The sequence below is a fragment of the Equus asinus genome, chromosome 2, assembly GCF_041296235.1.
Source record: "Equus asinus isolate D_3611 breed Donkey chromosome 2, EquAss-T2T_v2, whole genome shotgun sequence".
NCBI classification, from domain to species: domain Eukaryota; kingdom Metazoa; phylum Chordata; class Mammalia; order Perissodactyla; family Equidae; genus Equus; species Equus asinus.
In genome coordinates, this window is record NC_091791.1 from 53,501,773 (window position 1) to 53,518,886 (window position 17,114).

The following is a 17,114-nucleotide window of genomic DNA, read 5'->3' on the forward strand; positions in this document are numbered from 1 at the left end:
GAAAGAAGAGCCTTGCATGAACCAATGGTTCTAAGGTGCTTGAAAAGGTGATTAACTGAATCCTGTTAATTCACACAAATTTCTGAAATAGTCACTGCTCAAGAAAGACTATGGGCTTGTAAGAGTCAACTCCAAAAATACTGACTGAGAGTAGTATGAAATATAGATTTAAACCAACAAATATAGGAAGTATAAAGCTTCTCATGTAAATTCAAAATTACGGATAAAGTAAGGAGAGGTGAATTTAAGGAAGAATTCAGTACTTATATATTAGAATCAGGTCCTCAGTTCACATGTGTGAATTGTGGGTGGAATTTGGGTCTTGAAGAATTTACAGGAAATCCATACGCGATAATAATGAAAGGTTAAATGTTCTCAACATTGGACACTCACCAGCTTCATTGTTTCTGTCGTCTTTCCTTCTTGCAGCCTGATTGTTTTGGCTCTACTTTCTCTAGCTTGCTTCTATAGCCAGTACTGGGCTTCCTCTTCCTTTGGCTGCTGTCTTGGCATGCACATTGTTGATATTTCTTTTAAATAAGTAAATAGTTCTTGCTTTGGCCACACACAATGTAAACTCTCTCTTTCTCTCTCACTCGCTCTCTCTCATGTGTAGACATGCACACATAGACACACATACACACAGCTACTCCTAAAACATTGGATAAGGCCAACCCTACAATTAGTGGCTTAGAAGTGAAATTTAATACAAGGGTAAAAGAGGTGGTATAAATATGACGAGTGAACAAAAATGTTCCAGAGAATTCCAAGAAGTTATTTGTTCCATAAAGAAAGAGATGACTGGGACCAAAACTTTTTCTTATCCTTTATCATATTCTCCATCATATTCTTCATTCCCATAGCCTAAATCTAAGTATTTAAATTATATTGCTAGATATGATAGGTTTAATATTTTACCTAGAAAAACACTTCTGATGATCATAAATCTCATTACCAGGTGGAGATTGAGTTTTAAGCCTCCCACAACTTTTTCTGTGACAGCGAATTAATGATTTCTCTCCTTTGACTGTGGTTTTTTGCCTTGGTATTTAAAGGCTTTGTAGGGTAAGCAAATTTCAACATAGAGATTCAAGATAATGTTTGTTGCTTAGAATGGAAAGAATTTGAAATCTAACGTTGCTATTTTACTGACCTGTTATTAACAGGGAATGAGGAGGTTCAGGTTAATGGACTTCCCAGATACCTTAAGTTTTTATTTTTAGTTTTATTATTATTATTATTTATTTATTCATTTTTGGTGAGGAAGATTGTCCTTGAGCCAACATCTGTTGCCAATCTTCCTCTTTTTGCTTGAGGAAGATTGTCCCTGAGCTACTATCTGTGCCAATCATTCTCTATTTTGTATGTGGGTCACTGCCACAGCATGGCTTGATGAGTGGTGTAGGTCCATACCTGGGATCCGAACCCATGAACCCGGGCCCCTGAAGTGGAGTGTGCAAACTTAACCAGTACACCATTGGTCTGGCCTGGCCCCTTAAGTTTTTATTTTCAAAGGCCAATGCTATGATATTAGTAGTATTAGTATCATTACTTTGGAAGAAAATATTTTACACTGAATTTTTCGCTTCTTGGCTTTATTGCACAGAATATGTTGGTTATCTATTCTACATTTGTTAATGGCCGTTGTCATGAATAGTGAAAAGCAGTTCTGATGCTGGCTGGATGGCGGTGGTAGGTGTGGCAGCATGGTGTGGTGGTGAAGGGAATGGGCCCAGGAGCTAGATTGCCTGGGTTGAATTCTGATTCTACCAATAATGAATTGTATGGCCTTGGGCAAGTTATTTAATTCCTTTGAACTTTACAGAGTTATTATAAGGATTAAATGAGGTAATATGTGTAGAACGCTTAGAATAGTGCCTGTCACATAATAAGCACTATTTCTATGTTTGTTAAATAAAAATAAATACACTTCAGCAAGTGTTATTGAGGTGTGTGTAAATGACGTTGGACTGCTGTGGTTCTCATTTTAAGTTATATCGGCGTTTTACACTTCTTCTGCCTCCTGTCTTTCTGTTGGCTGCCAGTTGAGTCCATTTCTAGTACCTCTCCTCCCTCCCTTATTAAGTAGATGTTCTGATTTGTGGTGGCCTAGGAAATGAGGCTATTGGCTTCTTAGAGTTATGTCTAAAATTAAGTTGAATAGTTTGAAGATCCTTCTTATGAATCACGCATATGATCTTTAGTTCTTGGATGAGAAGATATCTATCTAAGCTGCTCAGAAATGGTCCTTTTCTCTCCTCTTCCAATCGTCAATTATGTTCTGAATAATTGAGTTTAATTGCTAAATGTTCTGTAGTTAACAGGGTTTATCATACTATCTTTTATTCTGTAAATATATTCTGCATTGAGTATTACAGTTCTTTACTCTTTCCTCCCCATTTATACAAATAAGTACATGAAATAGCAATCATTCTGGGATAACGTAGAATTTGTTGGGCTAAGGGGAAGAGGAATGGATATATATCACGGTAGATGATGGCTTGACAATCTCCTCTGGGCTCAGCTCTTTATTGCTAACTGCAGAGAACTACCATACCTCTCTGCTTCATTCTGGACTAGCAACTTTCTTAAAAGTTTTTTTTAACCTAACCAGTGTCTTTCCTAGATGAAAGTAGGTGCATAATACCAACTATGATGCATGAAATGAGGCAAAGCTGTTGAAAACTCATGTAAGCCATCATTAGATTAACTCTCCTCCACTCCCTTCCACTCTCTGCCCTAAAAATACCCAACAACCAAAAAACAAACACACCATTCTTTCGGAATTATTCTTCTTGGCTTTGTAGTGAGTGGAAAAAGTGAACTTAAAAGCAATCTTGAAGGTAGCCAAGAAGACCTTAATTTAAGGCATGATCATAAAATTTGAGAGTTGGAAGGGTCCATAAAGATTGTTTAGTTAAATTTCTGAATTTTCGGATAAGGAAACTGAGACCTGGAAAATTTAAGTGACCTGCTAAAAATCACATAACCAGAACTTGACACTTTAAATGCTAGTGAGCCTATAATTTTTTTTGCTATGATATTTACTATGGGCCTGAGATACATTGTGAGTTGTACCAGTTTGGTTTATCTCAGTTGCAAGTGTTTAAAAAAACAAAAACAGCAACAACAACAAAACCTAGCCTAAACTGGTTTAAGGAAAAGGAGAAAATTATTGGCTCATGTGATTAAGAAGTCTAGGGGAAAGTTCAGCTTCAGGCATCCCATGATCCAGCAGCTCAAACAATGTCAACAGAACCCATTTTATCCATCATGGATCTGCTTCACTCTGTTATTCTCAAACAGTTTCTTTCTTTAATTGAAAAATGGTGGCAGCACCAGATTCTATCCTCTCAGATTCAAGTTCAGTAGAAAAGACCCAGGGGGTGCCAGAAGTAGACTGTTATCACCTTATTTGCTCTGATTAGGACTATGTGCCATCTACCAAGCAATCACAGAGGCCAGGTGAAATGTGATACATTGATTTAGGCTTGGGTCACATACAGTGAGAATCAGTACACAACTGATTTGAAAAAAGTCAATACATACATGTCATTTATTATTTTCTAATAAACTGTTATATAGTTGGCCCCTATATCCGGGAGTTCTGCAAGCGCAGATTCAACTAACTGCAGATTCAACTAACTGTGTAGCACTACTTTGTTTCTGATCCATGGTTGGTTGAATCTGCGGATGTGGAACCCACAGATAAGGAAGGTCGGCCAACCAAGGGACTTGAGCATCCATGGATTTTGGTATGAGGCGTCAGGGCTAGGGGGCAGGCGAGCTTGAAACCAATGTCCTGCAGAAAGATACTGAGAGTCAACTGTATAGCACTTACTCTGCTAGGCGGTTCTAAGAACTTTACAAATATTAGCCTATTAGTCATCTTAACAACCCAATGAGATAGATACTAATATTATCTTCATTTTAGAGGTGAGAAAACCAGATTACAGAGAGGTTTAGTAATGTGCCCAAGGTCGTACAGCTTGTAACCTGCAGAGGAGCCACAATTCCAACTGAGGAAATCTCATTCCTCAATATCTGCTTCTCCCTTGGGTGCACCAAGTAATTTAACGTCTCTTTATGTAGTATAGCCATCTCCTCAGCTACAATACTTTACAAATCCGAGACTATGATTTTTCTTTCTTCTGGTCATGAGGAGGCTGATTAACAGAAAGGGTAACTGGTTTTTAAGAGGTGGACTGTCAGGGCCTGAGGTTAGGGGCGGATCCTGCTCAGGGTAGGTAACATCTAGTTCTCAGTGGCCCCGGCTTCCTTTTCAGAGAGTCTTTTGGGTTCCTGTAGAATGTGTTCATACGCACACTACATTTGCTAATTCTGGGAACTGCGAAGATTTGCCAATACGCTTCTTGGAGATGGATATCTTCTTAAATGTCAAATGAAACATTGAGCTGTTAAATTGTGCTGTTTAAAATGTCAGGAAAAACCATTATTTTTGTAGACGGAGCTTCCGTGTGGTCTGATTTCAAGTCTGTGAAATAACTCCTGTCTTTGAGAAGAGTCCATCTTTTCTTATTTTAAAATGTTGCTGTCGTTTTGTCCAGAGAAGAGTGGCCTAAGAGGCCGTTCTGGCCTCTGAGCCCAACCTAACACCGGGAAAGAGTTCAATTCCTCCCAGGCGTTTCCACCCTATAGTAGTCTAGTCTTCCCAGAAACTCCATGGACAGCTCACCCTGTCGTCACCTCTTCGCACCCTCTTCCTCTCTCCTCCCCCAATAGCAGAGCTCTGGGTGATGTTTCCTCCAGAAACCATTTCGGTTACGTTGTTTCAAACCGCTTTTCTGCAGAAAATGGCAGGGACTAGCAGAGTAGAATTTATTCCTCAAGAGAATATTATGGTTGAGGGATTTAGAGTGGAGCAGCCTGCAGGCAAGTACCAAATAAGGACCGGGCCCAGGGGAGAGTTAAAACCTTGAAGCTTTGGGTCTGTTTCTCCACATCTGTGATTTTCATCTAGGTATTGTCACGTGATTAGGAGCCTGAATTAAATCACCAAAAAGTACTCTAAAGTTCAAGTGGTATGTGTGGACATGGGCAAGAGGGAGGCCTACTCAGTCCCCTTGCTGAGAGGGAATGGAAGAGGAGTGGCCAGTGCTGCCTCTATGGCCTGTGAACCTCCAGCCTTATAAAGCACTCTGTTCGTACAGTCAGCCCTTCCTCTGCTTGCTTCCTCTCTCATCATGACCCAGCTTGATCATCTCAAAATTGTTGGGTTGTAAGAGTTGACTCCCAGTCCGTCTCTGTATCTGAAATTATATGGTAAGGCCTACCATATAATTTACGAGAAACACAATTAATTTAGGGGGAAGGAGGGGCTAACTATGACTTTGTAGTGTAGGAGACTGCCATCTTGTGTCTTACCAAGACTCAGTCTGAGTGTATTATTTTACATGTTCTATATGGTCACATTTATAAAGCACTTTGAATAGGGTGAGCAATACGGCATAGAGTCCAAAGCGCTGAACTGTGTGTCAAAAGGCCCAGTTTTTAGGCTCAACTCTAGAACCATCTAGCTGGGTGATGCTGAACAAATCAAGATCTTTCTGATCCTTTTATTCTCTCATAAAAGGAAGAATAAAGTGGGTAATTTTTAAGATCTGCTTCCTACTTGAAGAATCAAATCTGTGCCTATGAAACTAGATTTTTAAAAAATATTAACAATTATTTTCTATCTCTGTAATCTTGGAAATTTAAATGAATATTTGTCCCTGTTTAACAGATAAGAAAACTCAGACCCAAAGAGATTTATAGCCCATTTAACATCAAACCCCGAGTCCTTCAGAGCACTGCAGTTCCCTTGTGTGATGCTTTGTCTGTGAGTCACTGACCTACATCATACAGGCCATGCTGGCTCTTCCACTCTGGGAGCAACACAGTAAAGTCAGTGGGTATGAAGAGCTTGGTTCCCAGATCGCTCAGCTGGGAGATGATATTTAGAATGATGGCTTAAAAACAATTCTGACCAAGCAAAGCATTAGTCAGCTTGGGAAAAACTTTATGGCTTGGGAGGCTCTTCTCAGGGAGGGAGAAGTAACAGTATATTCTATTCATCCCAGGAGGACCATTTGCCATAAGTCAGTCAGGGAAGAATTTGTTTTGGACCCACACAGAGAAAAGGGAAGCAGAGAGGGAAAGCAGGCCGGACAGGAAGTTAGAAGACTTCATTTCTAGTCTAACTCTGCCAAATACTTGTGCAGGACGGAGTGCATATCCTTTCTGACCTTAACTTCTTTATCTCTAGGGTGGGAGGATAGAACTAGATGATCTCAACTTTTCTAAGCTCTGACATCGACTTCGCCTGTGTCACAGCAGTGATTCAGAGGCTTCTCCTTAATTTTCAAAACAAATTCTAAAGGATCAGAAGGCTGTCTCTCTCCATGGTCTTGCTCTGCCCTGGCCCTGTGTTCTCTTTAGCTAATGAACACCTTCCTCTAAGTCACCTCATCATGACCTGATTCCTAGTATTAAGAGTGGCACATGTTCCCCTCTCTCCTGTGGTGGGCTGTTGGCAAACAGGTTCCAAGTCATTCATTTTAGGGTCTCCTACAGCACACAGTGAATGCTGCCTTGCCTTTTGTTTAGTAGAATTGCATATCCAGGAAATTGCATGTCTATTATTGCTCAATATTTCAAGTATTACTGTTCCTCAAATTTTGAATGCTAAGTATTTAACAATTTCTTGTGTAACTTTTGTGGTGTGCTACTGATATGCAAATATAAAACTTCTTCACTTAAGTGTATGATTATTAGTTAACAACTATTATTATTTTTCATTAAGGGAACAACATATGATTGTATGTGCATGTGATTTTATATATACATGTTCATTTCCCCCTGTGCCAGTATCTATTTTATTGGCCTAAAGAAATGAACAATTTTTATATTTGTTCTTAATTTTTATGTTGAAGCTCTCATTGCAACTATCTCCTAGTTCTTCCTACTATTTGCTTATTATGAAGCCCTTATGGAGAGCTTTAAAGCTAAAAACGTCCTTTAATGTCATCTGTGATCCAACTCCTTATTCTACAGTTGAGAAAAATGAGGCCCAGAGAGGTTAACGTGTCATGGCTGGTCCTGATGAGTCTTGCTTCCCAGCCCAATGATTGTTTCCCTGCACAGCACAGTAATATATATAGACATGGGACACAACATGCATGTATGTTTATATAACTATACACAGGGAAATATTTATGTTTTGCTTACATTCTGTTGCAGAAAGGTAGAGAAATTCAGGTATAAATTTCCCTCTTGAATATTTCAGAAGTGTGCCTCTTTATGAATATTATTCATTGGCTGAGGAAAATATTGCTAGGTAAGTAGAAGATCTGTATCCTGTTTCTTTAGAAGCTTAGTTCACGCTGTGCCAAGGGGACAGAGTACAAGTGCTGGTTAATAATTTATAGTATGCATTCATCTCCATTCCTCTTTGACTAAAATATTAATTCTCCATTGATCATCATTATTTGCTTTTTGCTCAGGCAATGTACAATGTGCAGAGAGTTTGATGAAAGGGTTGTTTCCTAGACTCATCGTGGCCCCCTGTGCTCTGCCAGTAATTTACTGACTTTATTTACTTGTGGTAATGAGCACACCATGTAGAGGATGCCAGCTGCAGGGATTGTCTTGGGTGCCTTTTTTCTAGGGCAAGACAATGTAAAAAGCACAGCTGTTTTTCTAATTTAATATTTGCAGCATGTGCCTGCATTTTTATTACATTTTTAGTGGAACAATGCAGGTGAATATAGAATACAAAGAATCTCAGCCTGATTTCTATTAATAAAGTGAATTTGTTAAAAAATATCTTGAGAAGTGTTTGGAGGGTTTGTGTGTTTGTATTCTAAAAAATAACAGGCTCTGGAAGATGAGACGTAGAAGATCTGGTTTAGTGACTTAGAAATTGTATAATTTGTATAATTTTGTATATATAGATACATTTTACATATGCATATGTTTTTTTGTGTGTGTAATTTGTATAATTTTTCTTAAATTATAATCTGAGAGAGGAGAAATTTAGTGTGTAAGCCATCCTTTATATATATGTTAAAGGAGAGAAACTTTTTGTATTTTAAGAAAGTCAATCAGCAAATCATTCTTTGTTTACTGTGAAATGCAGTCTTGAATTCTTATTTGTCTGAGAGTATCGATATTTCCAAAATGTGGACATTTAGACTAAATTAAGGAGGAACTAGCACTTTGTCTGCTTCCTCATTTGGCTCCTTGCTCATTTCCTTTCTGTCCCTGGTTCCATGATGGGGATTTGAGTACATCACTGTTCTGACCTCGAGACCCCACGAGTTAGCTCCTTTCACCCCATCTCTTCCTGACTTTCATCTCTGCCTTCCTCTTTTTTTACAAAATAGAAACATTTCTGCTTTTATCTTCTCTCACTACCTCTTTAACTCTTCTGTTAATTTAAATGAACTCAAAAATTGCGAGAGCTCTTGGCACCCCCAAGTTTCTGGGCTGAGCTGCATGCCCATTACATACTCATAGTTTCTCATAAATCGCAAGCCAATGATACGGCAACTGTGGAGCACTTGGTTGCTTAGAACACGCTTTAAGGACAATGGATTCATATTATGATTGCTCCTACTCAGCTGGTGGCCTAGTTTTTCCTGAAGCTTAGTGAGACAGATCTTCTCTTTGAATAGTTATCTATGCAAGTCCAGCATATTGGGAAGGGGAGAGACTTAGTAACTGTGTTCTACTCTTGAATATTCTTAACTGCACTACTCAGCAAGTCACTGTTTTAATATATCAATTCTTTATATATATGTATCAATCAGGATCTAGCAAGGAAATCAGAAACCACTTTAAGTATTTACAAGAGAAGAAATTCAATACAGGAATTATTTACACAGGTGATGGAGAAGCCAGGAGCAAAACAAGGGTTTATTGCCAGAGAGCGAAGTGAAGGAGGCAGAGTTATGGGTAAAGCTCCGGGACTCACCTAGCAGTGGTGGGAACCAAGACAGCCCTGTGCAGCAGGAGCTAAAGCCAGAGAAGAGACCCATCCATCGTCTGAGAAGCAGTCCAAGGTGGAGGGAGCTGTGGCCTCAGGTTTCTCCCCACTCCCCATCTCCTCCACAATCTCATGCCAGTGTTGGCCAGTCACAGAAGGCAGCCAGTGACTCTGGAGCTCAGGAAAAGCAAACTGTGGAGCTCAGCTCCCTTTTGCCCCCAGCACAGATCAGAGTATTATGGGGGAGGGGAGATGCAAGGGGAAGGGAGAGGAGAATGAAACATAGTGAATAGGCTCAGGACCCCCAGTCGAAGGTGACTGTCTGACTAACTGAGCTCTCTTAACCCCCAACACTGGCAAAATCTTTGTGCAGGTTTATAAATCCAAGGGGGCAGGGACTATAGAATCTGAAGTTTATCTAGCCAGAGCCTGCCTGTTGGAGTACCTGCTTAAGCTCGTTTCTCTTTGGGCCTTTTTGTTTCTCTTTCCCTTCCCTCCCATCCTACCACTACTTCCTTGCTTAAACCTTCCCTGTGGCCACTAGTCAGAATTACGTAGGTTTTCTGTGGAAAACCTCAACCCTTCTTCAGCTGGCTCACAGCCTTGGTTTAGGATTAGACTAAACCCTCAGAGGTGGGATCAGGCCTTCTCCAGACACCCACACAGGAAGTGATCTCTGAGTGCTGTGGTGGGTTCTTTGCTCCACGTGTCATCACATGTTGCCAAATGTTTGAATTACTTGGTTAATGTCTTTGCAATCCTAATAGAATATAGATTTCTTTAGGATAAAGACTGTGTCCTATAAAATTTTATATCCCATAGTGCTACTCAAATATTAGGTTTTGCAATGTTTTTGATTGAAAAATAAAGGTCCCTAGAAGGAGAAAGATAAGCTCTAGTGTCTGCAGTTTTCGTTAAGTTATATAAAGTCTCCAAGCTTCATTTTAATATTTTTTAAGATAGAATTTTAAGTAAAGAACATGCTTCTATGACTAGTCCAATTACATCACAAGCAATTTGAGGGCAAGGACAGTATTTTATGCCTTGAGGTACAGCATCTAGCACATTGTCTTGCACAAATAAGATGCTCAGTACATGTTTAGTAAAGACAGATCTGATTGAAAAATTGAAAACAAGGTTGGCCAAGCTGCAATGTGAGTAAGCTTTCAAAATGTCTATATTCTTTTAAAATTTACTATTTCTTTTCATTATATTTAGGAGTAAAAACAACGCTAGGAATTTGCTTATCAGGAGTTGCAAACTCAAATGCCTACCAGGGATCAAGCAAGTAACGAGAAATGAACCTGGTTAGACAAAAGGGAATAGTGGGGACTGTGGAGAACTGGAGATTATTGGAGAGAGCTTTAAACGTCCTCTCTAAAGGGAGCAGCTGCCGTTCTGTCCTAGTCAATTGTCACACGGGGGAGTGGCAGCAGTGTTGTCAGAAGTTCTGGATTTGTGTGTGGAATTTCTGTATGTTTCTGGCTAGATTAGCTAGTTAGAGAATTCTACTAAAAACAATGCATACATCAAAAAAGAATCCATTTTAGATTTCCAGGTGTAAATAATATTTATGGTTCTTAAAAAGGTACTTATTTCAGATGCTTTGGGAATTATCTCATGATTTTGGAGCTCTAATTTTCCCTGTCTTCTTCTCCAATTTTAACTGAAATACTTTGTTAGTGCAACTTTCTGTTACACTCAGTTTAGTTGCAGAGGTAACTACAGGGCAGAAAAGAGTGATATTAGCTATTGCTGAACTTTGACCTTCTATTGACAAAAGTACTAACTGAGTAATTGCTTTTTCAGATTATTTTCTGCAACAAACATTTTAAAAAACACTTGAGTATTGATTTGCAATCAACCAATAGATGATCAAAAAAATGCACTTACTGTATAGAGACTACAAAGATTATGGATACTGTTTTGTTTAGATGTGGTCAGCTCAGATAAGTGCAACACACTGTTGACAAGGCTGGGCTTGTGAGGTCTTTGGCCACACAACCAGTTAGTTTCATACACAGAAATCCTCTTTGTACCAGCAGACAGTCATGTCTCAAGCAGAGCCATTTGAGTTTCATAAGACCTATTCCAATTTGCAGTTGATTTGATGTTAAGGGGAGCTAATAAAGGTAGTAAATGAGTCATTTTCCAGCATGATATAACTAGAATTGGTTCTTGGCCCAGAAAGATGTGAGTCAGTTTAATCCTGACTCAGTTCCCAGTCTGATGCACAGTGACTCACTTCCCTATGTGACGTCATGTTCGTTCCTTGTAAGATTTGACCTCCTCGTTGTTTTGTTGTATTACGGTTGGGATTTTTTTTTTAAGAAGAAAATGAGAATATTGTAGAATAAGATGAAATACCCCAAGGAATACAGAATCAGCCTAATAAATAAAGCCTGATTTTCTCACAATGAGCTTGAAGGAGTAATTAAGCTTTAAATGCCCATATTGTTGTTCCCAGCTATTAGGACTGTTAATTTCCAAACAGCCTAGCTATTAGCCAACATTTGATTGAAAACATTTTGCATGTAAAACAAGAAAAATTGGTATAACAACAATTCAATCAGTTGGTAGATATATTTATAAAAGGCAGCTGCTTTTGAAAACATTTAACAATAGAAGGTCAGATTAAAGAGGACACAGGGATTGACTTTTCTAGAAAGATACATTAATTTATATACAAAAAGCAAACCAAAAATGGGACATTTATTATGAAACCTACAAACGTTTTCAGAATATATAGAATTTTAAAAAAATACTGTAACAATGGCTTTTTATGGTTATGTTAATTGTGAATGAGATTTAGTGTTCATGGCTTGTGTTGGGGGTCAAGTTTGGAAGCTGAGGAGAAAAACAACTGATGCCTCTCAGACACTGTGTGGTGAGATGGATTAACTTTGGTCTTCCCCTCATGGCAGGCCAAATGCTCTCAGCCTTGGTAGATAACTACATTGAGAAAGTCAAGACACTATAAGTTAAGGTTGTTTCAATGGCAAGCAATAGAAACCCCTTTTGACTGACTTAAGGTAAAAAGGGGATATTTTAGGGCATGGATGAATCAAAGGAGTTGCTAAATAACCAAGCCTCAGAGCATTTGGAAGGGTCCCCAGATAGGTATTTCTGGACCTGTTAAGGCTCTGTCAACTTGCAGTTCTACTCCAACAGCCTTCTATATCTGTTTCTCACTATTTATGTTTCAAATGCCCGGAAGAATGATCCATTAATTGGCCCACCTTGGCAGGTGTATCTCCCCTTGGATGAATCATCTCTGACAGAGGTGCTTGCTGCACAATTCCCACTGGGAGAACTGTTATGAGCTGGCAGTCATCCCAAGTTGTGTCTGTGACAGAGACCATTTGGTTTGTTCTCCAACTTCTTTCCCCTACAGCCCCAATCATAACAATGTTTTTATCTATGCTGTAGATGAGTGCTTCTCAAGGTTTTACGTTCATGTGGATCACCTGGGGATCTGGTTAAAATGCAGATTCTGATTCAGTAGAACTGGGGTATTATCTGAGATCCTGCTTTTATCGTAAGCTCCCAGGTGATGCCAATAATGCCAGTCCATGGACCACACTTTCAGTAGTAAGACTGTAGAAGAGGTTTTTGTCTGCTAACCTAATATCCATTCCTTCCTCCCCCTTCCTAATAGCACCGAGGTCTTTATTCAAATATTCACTCCTGCCCCCATATAGCCCATATGCTTTGGTGGGAACTGAACATACTCCCAGCTCTAGTGGTGGGTACCACTTGGCTTTAAGCCAGTCAGTATTCAGTGTAATTTCAGTGTTACAGAATCTAAAACAGTGGCTGGCAGGTAGTAGATACACAACAAATATGTGTTAAATGAATATGTGAAGTGATGTGAACAATAGATATGTGATGTGAGCTTATCCAATTAAGATGAATTTCAGGACACTGACTTGAATGCTGATCTGGAAGCCCACTCTGCTATTGGATGTGAATGTTTGTGACTTGACTGACTGATTGCTTTCCTACAACTGTTAGCAAGTCAGCCTTAGAATGAAGCTGACACTAGAGTGGGGAAGGCAGAGAGACAGAAATAAATGGGCCATTGATAACATCAACAAAACATTGGCTTAACTACTCTATGTCTACCCCACAGTTGCATAAGCCAAAATCCCCTTCAATTTTAATATTAGTTGGATTTTCCATTACAACATAAAGAGTCTTAATTGACAATGGGGAAATGTCTTATTCCATTTGTAGGACATCTCATTTTGGTGCCATGTGGATGCCTTCATAGGTCACCATGCTCAGAAAGCAACAGGAGCAGAAAGCATTCCACAACACCCTATGGTATGGATTTAGAAACAGGCTCCATTGAAGAAACTTACTAAGAAAGTGTCGGCAGGAGGAGCAGAAGTCTGTGATCTCAGCCTCTCATGGATCTAAGGAAAGGCATCTACTAGAATATGGGAAGTTTTATGTTCCAGGCAAGGAATCTACCTCCTTGCTGCTTTCCATATAGGGAAAGTGAGAGAACTTGTCAGTAGGGGTACAAACAGATACTGGGGCACCAGGCAATCTGAGTTAGGTGTTAGATGTTCTCGGGAGCTTTCCAGGAAAGTCAGTTTTGCAGCTCTGGAGATTTGAGGCCTGCTGGGAGGTCTGTAGCTTGTCTGACTGGAGTGGGGAAGAAGCCACCAGTTCTATAGGAAGCTGAATTTGGGGCATCCCATCCCACTGGGAGAAGGGGAAGGCTTCTGTTCCAGTTGGCTTGTCCAGGCCACGTAGTGACCTGCTAGAATCATTTCTACACAGTTTTGCTCATCACTCACACCAACCTAAACTCTTGACCTAGCTGGTCACTTAAAATCCTTCACATGCTTCACTGCTGTCTTCAGAATAAAGTCCAAGGAGTTTGTTTTCCAAGACAGTCAACATCTGGCCTAACCTAACACTTCAGTCTTTCTTGTGTCACCCCTACATTGTACCATAAACTCCAGCTATACCGGATGACCTTCTATGCTCCAAACATTTCATACATCATCACTTCTCAGTGTCTGGAAGGCACCATGCCTCTTCCTGGAATGCATCTTGCTGAGCACTCTGCCCGCTAAATTTCCTCATGATCAAAGCCTGCTCATCCTTTAAGTTTCAGCTCAACTGTTACTCTCTCTGGGAAACATTCCCAGATCTTTAATCCCCATACCCAGCATAATTAATCATTGCTGCCTTTGAGTTCCCATAGCACTTGGTTCACACTGCTAGCTTATACTTATCACCTTGTTAAGCAACATATCCGTGGCCTCCCCTAGATTATGAGTTTCCCCGAGGGCAGGATCTTGTCTTATTTGTCTTTATAGCTTAAGCCCTACTGGGCTGTTCTCCATGGGACTGATCCCACTGGCCCCACTGTGGGATCTCAATTCTCTTTAGGGAGCATGCCTTAAGGCCAAAGTTTACTGAGAAGTTGTACAGGACTTTCCCTGGTAATAAGAGAATCTAAAGATGGACTAGGTGTGGCCCATCCAAATGCTGGAATTTGTACCCAAGCTGGAGAGGGTCAAACAAGTTCGGGAGGGAACAAAATTAGGAGAAAAGCTCGATCTTTTAGAACAAGTTCCCAGAGGATCAGTGAGACCAGTCGCCTGGGAGAACAGCCACTGATAACAGAAGATGATCTAGTATATAAAACGAACAGTGTATTTTTTTAAAATAAAGATTTACCCTTTTTTGACCTTTTCTCAATATGATTGCATTGCTGTTAAGTTTATTACTGAAGCTTAATACTCAAGGTGCCAGGAAGCACTCCCAGAACAGCTGTGAATGTGGCCATTCATTCATTTGCCCCCACTGTAGGGCATACGAGCTGAGATTTCTATTTCCGCAGCCGTGGCTCCTGGGTTGTTCTTGTTAGCGTACTAATGACAGGCACTTAAATTAGATCTCACAGAGTTAAGACAAATAATTAAGTCCTTCATTTTCATCAGGCCAACTTACTTCAGAGAAGATTTGCAACTATACACCTTGACCTCTCTGGATTTTTAGAACAACAGTGTAGTTTATGATGAGGATTTTTAGGCTGGTTAATTTTAAAACGGTTTATGATGAGGATTTTAGGCTGGTTAATTTTAAAAAACTGCAGATGAGAAGAAAGCTCCTAGGATTGGAATTTGCTTGCTCTTTGAGAGATATTTGCATATGTGAAGGAAGGGGGGATGACCTTGTAGGGACCTGAAATTGGCCACCCCAAGATATGTCTCTTTGGCATCGGGATTGTTTTTGGCTGATTGCTTTTGATAAACTGGGACAGGGATGGAGGCTCTGGGGATTGGAACTTGCCCTTGTTGGGACACATTTACATTTGTAAGGTAAATCTCTATCTGTAAAAGGTGCCTCCCTCTCTGTACCAGGAAGAAGAGAGATGACCTTATCCCTAGAAACTCTTAATGGGGAAGGCAAGAACTTAAGTTGGTTGCTGTCTGTCAATCTCATGTAACTGATTTAGGGCGGTGGCTTCTGACCTTTACTTAATCCGATTGGATTCTTGTCTAAAAGTCATGGGATCACCCAACGACCAAACCCCACCTGCACTGATACCATTTTAACTTTTTTTCATGTTCTTTCCTTTGTCTTGTAAAGAAATGACTCACATACCCATGCCTTATAAAATTAGCCCTAACCCTCAACTCGGGGCAGCAGCAGGAGCTCTGACTGCCCGTGGGTCCTGTCCCCATGCACCAGCTCTGCCTGCCCATGGGTCCTGTCCCCATGCTATTCTATTCTCTAAATAAAAGAGCACTACTGCCAGATCTTAAGAGTCTAAGAAATCTTTCTTTCAACTCCTCGGCTCACTGACCCCGCACCAATGTCCAGAATGATAAGAACCAGCAGGTCGAGTGGTTTTTCCAAAGGTTTATTCAATTACCTCAGGACACACCTAAAGGCAGGCTGATGCCAAAGTACATGGGCCATTGGGTGTGAGCCTGACGGGCACAGAGACTGGGAGGCTAATGGAGCAGTTGGCACAGCGACAGTCTGCAGGCCCGGTCTGGCCTTGCACGGCAGCTGCACATGTTCCTGGGATCAGAGCCAGCTGGTGGCTCATGGCAATGGTTTCTGGGTCCTGGCTCCATCCCAAGGCCAGCCCAAGCTCCTTAGCCTTGACCTGGCAGTGGCTTTGTTCTGTCTCCAAGCTGAAGTTTGGTTCCCTGAGCCAGAAAGCGAAGGCAGGCCCTTGCACCCTAACCCATGCCCTCCTCTCAGACTGACATGCAGCCTGTTCCAGCACAGCTAGGGGCCAGTGGGATGGGCCAGTCCTCCAGGTTTAATCATGGTCACTCTCAGAGCTACTGTAGTGGTTCTGCCTTCTGCGGGCCTCAGGAGAGCACTTCAGTGTTGCTCTCCCTGCAATGGGCCCCACGTTGGTGTAGAGATCACAAGGGATGGAGCAGAAACCCGGCGGAGATTCCCCTGACCCCGACCCTGACCCTGACCCTGACCAATCCAGGAATACTCAGAGGCAACTCAAGGACTGGATTTCAAAACTCGTGGCTTTGCAAGAGTGTCACCCGCAAATCAGGGTCTCCCTAACAGGCTATCAGGAAAACCATAAAATTCTCAAAATAAGATAGATTTTAATCTCTATTAGAGCATTTCACAAGCACTCCAAATAAAAACATTGATGCTTTCAGTCTCCTGCCAAGTGTGGCTAGAGCATCTTTGGGAACATTCTGGTATCTTTATTGATTGGAAAGGGCAATCTAAGTAAAAGCAGAGTGCTTGCTATGCAAATAAAGCTCCCAGACAAGTCTCCCATCTTCCTCCCCCAGCAGGCTGCCATCCTGAGCCCTTCCCATGTGGAACTCTGAAATCTGCTTTTAAAATATAGTCTTTATTTGCATATTCCCCCCCTCATGTTTCAGTCTAATTCTCCCAGATTGAGAGAAATGCAATAAAGGAAAAAAAAAAATGTTTTCAGTGCTTCCCTTTTCACAAACTCTTTTTTTGGAAACCCCAACCTCGGATCCCAGCAGAGGTTCCTGGGGGCTTTAAGAACATCAATCAGTTTCACAGCTGGAGGCCGAGGCTTTCCTCAGGGAAGACTTTTTACATAAAACAGATTGTACTTTGTCCTTGCCAGGGCAGACAAAGG

General features: G+C 40.7%; 2 long non-coding RNA genes across 7 annotated transcripts in view; one reads left to right on the forward strand and one right to left on the reverse strand.

Annotated features, from left to right (window-relative positions):
* Window positions 1-17,114, reverse strand: part of LOC106826183 (uncharacterized) — a 51,237-nt gene that overhangs the window by 27,343 nt on the left and 6,780 nt on the right. The window lies entirely within an intron of this gene.
* Window positions 1-17,114, forward strand: part of LOC106826184 (uncharacterized) — a 144,082-nt gene that overhangs the window by 17,847 nt on the left and 109,121 nt on the right. The window contains exon 1 of one of the 4 annotated variants that reach the window (XR_011495280.1): window positions 398-9,084. The exons of 2 other annotated variants lie outside the window; for them this stretch is intronic. This is a non-coding gene — a long non-coding RNA (uncharacterized lncRNA). Of the gene's footprint in view, window positions 1-397; window positions 9,085-17,114 lie in introns of those variants that run through there. One more of the 4 variants, XR_011495281.1, reaches the window with a different exon arrangement.